Source organism: Rhyacophila brunnea, unplaced genomic scaffold (genome assembly GCF_057557595.1).
Source record: "Rhyacophila brunnea isolate RB1 unplaced genomic scaffold, BYU_Rbru_1.0 scaffold_43, whole genome shotgun sequence".
Lineage (NCBI taxonomy): Eukaryota > Metazoa > Arthropoda > Insecta > Trichoptera > Rhyacophilidae > Rhyacophila > Rhyacophila brunnea.
This window is the reverse complement of record NW_028233098.1, coordinates 1537260-1546470: the sequence shown is the minus strand read 5'-3', so window position 1 is coordinate 1546470 and position 9211 is coordinate 1537260. Positions and strand designations below refer to the sequence as shown.

The window sequence follows — 9211 nt, the reverse complement described above, 5'->3', positions numbered from 1 at the left end:
AACAACACCTCAAATATTTCTATTATCGCGCTTGAAATTCCAGAAACCTTGTTAATTAAATAAAGAAATATATTTAAATCGTTTGTGGATGCATTTATTTTTATTTGAAATATCATTGAAGTGGAATTTTAAATATATACATTTTTTTTCACTATTTGTATTTTTTATATAAAGTCTTCGATTCTGTAACAGTCCTGATTTGAGTTAAACTAGTAAAATCGATCATCTTTATAATCCTATATTAATTCGTCATCTAAGGCGCATATATAAATTTTTTTCAATTAATTGTTTGTGCACATCCAAAAATTTCTTTATCGTCCAAAAACTTTAGATAGATGTCGGTAAACAATTCTATAAAATCTCACCATTTCTCAAACAACACTAGAAATCTGCTAGAAACATATAATGATTGATTCATGAAATTCATAAAACATAAATTATTCGTATAAATTATTTTCATGATAATTATGGGCATAGTTAGTTTTACAGATTACAAACTGGATATCAAATTTCCATTAAAAATATACTTTCTTGTGTTTTAACATATTCTGGTTAATTTTTTTTAATGTAGTTTTTTTGTTATTCCCATTTTTTATACAAAAAAATTACAATTTAATCCAGTAATCATTTTATTTATCAAAACTGAGATAAATCATATGATAAAAAAGCTTTATTATCTTTATCTTGTTTTTTGATCATCTTATTAGATTCTTTTTTTAACACAACGGAAGCACTTGTGATACACGTTGTTTGTTTTTTTTAGAGAATTACAATCGTTAATTCTATACATAGTAAAAAAGACACATCAAAATTTGATGAAATTTTATTTTCGAAACCTTTCAATTCACGAAAAAACCATTTAATTTTCTTAGAAAATGCATTAGACTTCATATTATAATAGAATACTTCATATAAACAAATTATTCTAAAATTTTATAAATATGTTCTACATCAAAAATGGCACAATTCAAAAAATAAATATCAATAATATTCTTTCTTGTTATAAATATCAGAAATTAAGAAAAATATCGCTTTCCTTTTAAACTTTTATTGTACCTAACTTATATATATATTTATATGTTAAATTATAAAATTTAAAGGTGGAATCCCCATACCCGTCTATTTTAAAGAAAGAAAATAATTTTTAACTTTATCTGTACACATTTTTTATTTGTCTAATCAACTATATCAATCTATAATTTTTTGCCAGAAAAATAGTTAAATGATATTTTTTTTACATTGACAAGATAAAAGGCCAAATAAGCAATTAATCAAGAATATAATTATTATAAATACATTAAATGCATATCAAAATAAACTTTCATAATTTTTTTGATTTGACCGTGATTCCGGCTAATTTTATAATTCTAGTAATTTATTAAATATAATATCTTATTTTTGTAAACTTTTTCGCTGGTCTTTAAAAAAAATATGATGTATTTATTTGTTTATAAGGTTTTTAAATACACTGTAAATTATTTAACTTTCTGAATGACACAAATTTATTCACTTTAAATGCGGTAAAAGCTTTCACAAAATGAAAGATTACAATTAAGATTCGTCTATTTCCAAAATAATTTAACCAGAAACAAATATTATTAAAAATTTTAATCCGTTAAAAGAAGGCAATTATACAACGTTTTTAACGCTTATAAATTCCTTTATACACAAAAAAATTATTTCAAAGATAAATAGCAAATAATAGTGTGTTATAAAACCTTAAATCTGAATATTAAATATTCATATATATTTAAATTTATCCAGATATACATCCAAGAAACAGAAAAAAATCTCAAATTTGTTACTTAACGAAAAAATCTGTTAATTATAAACGAAGAACACTTTTTTTCTCTGATCAAATACTTAAAAAATATAATAATTTATTGCTAAAAGGTATTTAATTTTTTAAGTGCAGATTTATGCATGAAATTTTAAGAATTTTAGGTCATTTTTATAATAATTAAGACTGGCGTAATTAAAAAAAAACTGGATAAATATGAAAAAATCCAAAATATGTTTTGATCCGACTAAATGTCTGCTTTTAAGCAAAAATTACATAATTTCAGGGATTTCTTTATATATTATGTAATTTCATTGTAATTTTAGCGATTTTTTTTTGCTTTATAGTTTATTATGTGGTTCAAATTTTTTCAATCATAATATTTTTTAAGTGGTTAGGAAAATCATGTAAAATTTAAATCTGTGATTTTTATCGCTGCTTTACTAAATGCTAATCCTATAAATCTTTATGTTATTTTTTTGAGGGCTCATTTATTTTTTTCCGGGAAATATTCATTTATGAGCAATATTATATTTTAGTTGACTAATGTGTTTATGAATAATATATTCTTTTATAAAATTCTATACAATATAAAAAATGTGCAAAATTAACAAAAAACAAAATCAAAATGGATAAAAATTTAGATTTATAAAATGTAAATTATTCGCAATATACATTTAGAAGTATAATTAATAGCTGTGTTTTTTCTTTTTTAAATTAAAATTAAAAAAAAATCCATTAATGATGAATTATATAATTAAACACGCACTCATTTGATCTGATTATTTTTTATCAAAATAAATATATAAACTGCGAGCACTCAAAAACGTATCTTGTTTAAAAAAAGAAAAATTTATAACAATATAAAATGCCGCAGGTACGATAGCGCAGGCGTTTTAGAAGAGCTTTAATTAGTTGGCCTGAGCTCCCACCGCAAAACACCCTCGGATTATTATAAATTTACTCAAAACGAAAATACCCGCATGGTGCGGTCCATCGAAACTGGAAAGTCAAAACATAACAAGACTGACAAGTCAGAACAAATTTGGTGGTTTCTGTGTAAGATGCTGAAAACGGGCTCTTAACATTGAATTAAGCCTGCTTCATTCAGCAAGAATATGTGTAGGTATAGAGTGTGGGTAGAATAATTTACCACTAACGGAAAGTAGATAGAATCAGATCCCTCTTATAATCGACTACCGTCTGGTAAGACTAGTCCAATCCACAGAGATCAAACTAGTAAGAAAATTTTTTGAATTTAACGTGGGAGATCATCAGATAAGCAAAGTTTTTTGAATGTCATCAGCAAATTTCCTAAAAAGAAATAATATATGGGTAAATAAATAAAAAATTACGCAATTTCGTTTCGAATACAAAATATTGATATTAATAACTATTTACCATTTTAAAATTTGTAAAAATACCGATATATATGATTATCTACTTAAAAAATTTAACAGCAAATGAGTATAATTTTTTTTTGAATATCGAAGGGGCAAGGCATTATAGGAATGTCGAACCTGAGTACGATATTTAGAATAGCCTTGCAGGTATTTATTTATGGTCGCTTCTGTCAGAAACAGAAAACATAAAGGCTTTTAAGTAATAAAAAAATTTATAATACATTGTTTTTTTTTTGAAAAAATCGTCAATTTAATCTTTATGAAAGAGGCCCACCTTTCTTACGATAAACTAAACAAAAATTTAAATTGAATAAAATTCTATTTAATTATGAAAATCTAGCAGAATTAAAGCTCTAAAATTACGTTGAAAGTTCGAGAATATATGTAAACCCCAAAATGGGAAGTTTAATATATAAAATAACTCATAATATACTGTAATAAAAATCACATAAATGCAAATTTCTATTTTTTAACACGACTTTAATACTACAATTATATCTCAGATTCATTGATCTGTTTTTTTAAATATATGTAGCATGAATATATAAGTAGAGAAGACACAACAAGAAAACTAGTTTTTGGCGAATCAGTAGAAATTTAGATAATTTTTTTAATAAATTATATTGAACTTAATATCATTCTTAACCAGACTATGAAAAGAATTACCACCACCCGCAAAATATTTTATATAAGCTAAGTAAATTTTTAGCCGTTTATTGCTTTTAATATTTTTATTCAGCATACTACTTGTTTTTTAGCATTTTGGGTTGTTTTATTGTAAATTGAAACAAGCTACATTTACAAATTATCAATTACCTGAAAAGCTCGAAGTCGAAAATCAAGCCGAGGCACATATAAAAACTAAAAATATAGGAAAAACCTTGAAATAATGTGTCTTACCCCAGAGAAGTATCAAGAAGAGTTTAAATATTTTTTGCCCACGGGAAATCAATCATATTGCGCTTTAAGAAGAAACCAGAAATTACAATAACAAAATTAGCACATAATTAAAGCAATTAAATTATTAATCATTAAAAATAAAAATTAAGCTCTAATATTTATTAAACTAACAATTTTTCTCAATAAATGTTTTTATTTAATTAGAAAATTCAAAAAAAAAACAAACATATGGCTTGAATTTTGCGTATCTCTTTGACCAACTTTTATTTCTAGATTTGTTACAGATCGAATATTTTAGCAATCAATACAACATCACAAATCTGTATGCTAAATCGCGTCGACTTAATATCAATTTTTATAGCAAAAAGTTTATAACTCAAATTTTCAATTAAATTCTTCTAGATTGATTATGTATTTTATATTTAGCTTACATATATATGATCTTTTCGCATACATCTTCATATTCTTATTTATTTACCATTTCATTGTTTTTTTCATTCCCACAATCTTGAAATTCAATTGGTCTAGAAAACATAATGAAGAAATAATTATTTACAAATAATAAATCTCTCAAAATTATCCTAAAATTATTTTTATAGAAGTAAACCACTTGCCTGTCCACCTTTATATATATATTATTACATTATCTGCAAATTTATAATATATATACTAGTATTTATAAGTTTTCGAAGCCTCCTTAGCTCAATCGGTAGAGCGATCGGCTTTTAACCGATAGGTCGTGGGTTCAAGTCCCATAGGGGGCGTCTTTTTTTGCGTGTAATAAATCGTATTTTATTTTGATATGTACCCTCTATTAATTTAGTTGCTATTTTAATTTAAGTTTTGGTAAATCTTATAATACAATAACAAAATATGTCACTGTTAATTTATATATTTACGTAGATCATTTAAAATTCTGATTTAAAAAATTGAATGCTTTAATTCGTATAGAAATTAAAATATCTAATGTAAATAATTTATATCAATCGGTAAAACACGAAATATGCTACAAAAAAATTAAAAAAAGACATCTATGAAGAATATAAATAAAGTATGGATTCTTATTATAACTAAAAGAATATTTTATAAAAAAAATTCTTGTTTAAATGTATTGCCTTCTGCAGCCGCATAAAAAAATGCCTGTAGGTAGCAGCAATACGCGTGACTTGTAAATTAAACATCTGGATAAATCAATGTAAAATTTCGAGCTATCAAAACTTGAAACTCCAAATATATTTTTAGTTACGTAAATTGGCTCCGAATTTCAGAAGGAGCCATATTTTTATCCTTAAAATACTAGCATAATAAAAAAATTATACGTGTTTTTTTTCTGGTCTATCTTTCACTTTGAACATTCGTTCAATAAGTCCATAAGGAAATGCGATAATGACTGAATGAATTTATGATAAATTTATTTCTAGATATATTATAATACTGTATTTTATCCTGCTCAATGAATAAAATAGAATTTATTTATAGCCCTATATTTTTGTTATAATTTTAATTTTGTCCTCTAGCACATCTTGTTTGATTTCCCTCGCACAAAGTGTATTTATACTTTCGGCTATCTTCACATTTCTGAAGTCAATTTTAATGCCTCTCCTCTTTTCGAGACCATGTACATTCAAGTGTTTTTCTAAATCACAAGGTTTGTATATATGCCACAATTTGGCTATGACTTTGAGTTCTATATGAACTATATAACAAAATTTAGCAAGTATGAAAATTCATTCACTAATAAATGTGTTTCAAAAAGAAATAAAATTAAACTTAGTTTGTATGCTCGTTATATTTTTAAAATATGATAATCATGAAATATGTGTTACAGTTTATAAAAACTTGCACATTCTAGGAAATATCTAAGATAGTATAATTTTTCATAAAACTTGGTCTTCTTTGTGCCAATAAAGAAGATCTTAAAAATAAACTTTCAAAATAAATATTTTGCCTGATTGTCTTATTTTATTAAGATCAAATACCGAAAAATCATGAATAGCTAAATAATATTATATTTATTGTAAAACTAAAGCATACAGAGTCTATTTGTCCATGCTTATAGTACGGGGTTGTTTCTCTCTCGAAAGAAACATTAAAAGTTAATTATCGAATAAAATAATTATTATATTTTCTAGTTTATGATTTTTTGATCGTATTAAGATAATTATCTAAATTAGAAATTTAGATCATTTTTAATGATAATTTATCTTTTATGTTCAAAAAAAAGTAATATGATTTTCTAATTGTATTAGATCAATGCATAATTCCAGCAAATTCAATGCTTATAATCTCATAATTACATTGCTCAGTAGCAGTATTGCAATGAATAATTTTAGTTTTTAAAATATATTATTATCGATATCATTTTGAAACAAAAAAAAATCTTAATTTTAAAATAAAAAGATAGCCTCTGCTGTTACATTTTGTAAAGACATAAAGAATTTTATATATAGAGGTGAAAAACGAGATCCTTGGCCCCAAAAAAAGGTCACTATAAAATTAGATTTTTCCGAATAAAAACTCTATACATTGTTTACTGATTAAGATGATTAAAAAGAGCACTCATGAGAAACAAAAGATTCAAATATATCGTATTTGTAAATAATTTTAAAACTAGTAAAATATATAGAAAATACAAACTTAGGTGTATTATGATATTTTAGCAATTAACCTACATAAGAATTTTTTTCTAATATTTGTGATTTTAATAAATTAATAACATTAAATGTTTTATGAAGCTTATTCACATGTATAATCTACTAATTTTTACACATGTTATCTATATCATATACCCTTTTTTCATAAAAATGCAATTTATTATATGTAACTTCAAAACAGCAAATTAAATACAGAATTACACTAACAACCTTCAAATTTAAATTTAGATAACTATAATTTTAGAAATTGCATACTTTTTATGCCAAAATAGACATTATAATTTTATAAAAATGGCGTAAATAGTAAAATACTGCTAACGTATCCAAATTTCAAAATCTAAAATATTTTCATTGATTAATTTTAATATTAAAATGCAAAAATCACACGAAAATCTTATATCATAAAAGGCTAATTCCATGAAATATAAACAAAACTAATTATACCACTATGGAACTTGCAAATTTAGTTTTCATTGCAGCATATGTAAAATGTACTTTTTCAGAATTGGATTCTAGATTCCTATACAAAATATTTTATTGTGAGGATGTTGATGAAGTGGAAGAGAATTTAGAGATAGCAGAAGTCCACAAAAAAGGGGACTTTTCTGGTGAAAAATTCATGATTAAAAAGACTGATTTTGACATGGTCAGTGAAAATGAAATTGAAAAATTCTCATCCGAACAAGAAATAAATATTGAAAGTGATAATCCAACTTTATCTAATTCAAATTATAACCCTGGCTTGCATCTTAAAGAGCCCGATGTGATAACTATAACGTCAGAAGTTAAAACACTTAAAGAAAGAATAGAAAGCTCCCCAAGGGAATTCGAAGAAGCAAAGAGGGAAAAGTTTCTATTTTGTAGCTTCTGTATGAACTCGAATATGTTTGGTTTTAATTAAAAATTACAATTTTTAACTAATTTTTTTGAGGCTAAAATTATTATTATCCTAAAAAGCGTATTTTTATATTATATAATTGTTCGCTAAGGTAGTAAATTTTAATTTATATGCTATCATAATATTTAAGAGGATAAAATTTCATTTTATTCATCAATTAAAATATATGGGCGCTTCGGATCCGTAAATACAGACAGACAGGCGGTGGATTAAATTTGTTTTAGTAGGCACTTGAAGATAAATGTTGCTATTAAATCATTAAAATGGGCAATGATAATTAATTGTGATAATACCACATATAGCACTTTGAACTAGAGTATAGACATGAATCCTAATTTAAATAGTAGTTGAACACATTGATTTTTATATTTTCTCAAATTTTGTTATTCTACATTATTTAGCCAGTGTTCTTATAGACCGATGTAGCTTCAAAATTTTGATTATTAAATGGGTCAAATTTTGCCAGAAAAATAAAAATCTTTACAAAGAGGAAATTGATACAAAGGTGATTCTTGAAAAATAACAATATACTATAACTTATATACAAAAATATTTTTTTGGTGACTTTAATATTAGGTAATAAATATTTGGACTATTGATACATATGATATTAACAACGAAGAATAATAAAAAAAGCTTAAAGATCACAAAATATGTAGTATTTGTAATATATAAAATTTTAAATGGATTTGGAAATGCTAATTTGAATGTGTAAATCATATTAAAATGACCATATCACCATTGATAATCTCCTATGATCATAGGCATTGAATTTTACAAAAAAAAGGCTTATACGTTTTGAAACATCAAAATTTTTAATTTCTCAAGTAGATGTGCACATAAATTTTAAATATACGATAGAAATTTATGGGATCCTTTTTTGATAAATCTGAAATTTATAAAAACTCTTTATTGTAATATAACAAATGTAAATCTATCAATTGATACTTATTGTTTTATGTTTATATTATTGCGATAGAAAGCTATATCAAAAACTTTGAGAACACAAATGAACAAAATATACTATTTTTTGATATTACTAAAATTCAATTCAATTTTGGTTCGAATGTTGATCAGGTCTCTATATATATGATTATTTTTATATATTTAAGCATTTTGTCACTCGGTACTGACTCTAAACACACCATAAAATTTGTTTTTATTTTTTGCGCTTAATATTAATATACTTCTAAAATTGAATACCTTGTATTCATATAATGTTTTTAAACTTTACTTAGGCAAAAAGTATTCGAAATAGGCCAACAATTTACATAAAAAAAAGAGCTTAAAACCTATAAATATGCAATATAAAATAATATTATACCAATAAAAATACCGGAAATTTTACAAGATACATAAAATTTAATTTATGCCCATTGAATCATTTAAATTATTTTTTTGGTTCAATAGATGACCTACTAGAAAAAATTTACAAAAAACCTTAAGATTGTTGCTAAATATTTTTGGATAATTATGACATTTTTACCAACTTTTTATCTAAATTTATCAATGCTTCTGTTTTAAGATTTTTCAATGAATATGTCACACACATTGCGTAAAGAATCCATTTTAATAA

General features: G+C 24.2%; 1 non-coding gene across 1 annotated transcript; it reads left to right on the top strand.

Annotated features, from left to right (window-relative positions):
• Nucleotides 1–4774: 4774 nt before the first annotated feature.
• TRNAK-UUU (transfer RNA lysine (anticodon UUU)) lies at nucleotides 4775–4847 on the top strand. The gene has a single exon. It is a non-coding gene; the product is annotated as a tRNA-Lys (tRNA).
• Nucleotides 4848–9211: the final 4364 nt, after the last annotated feature.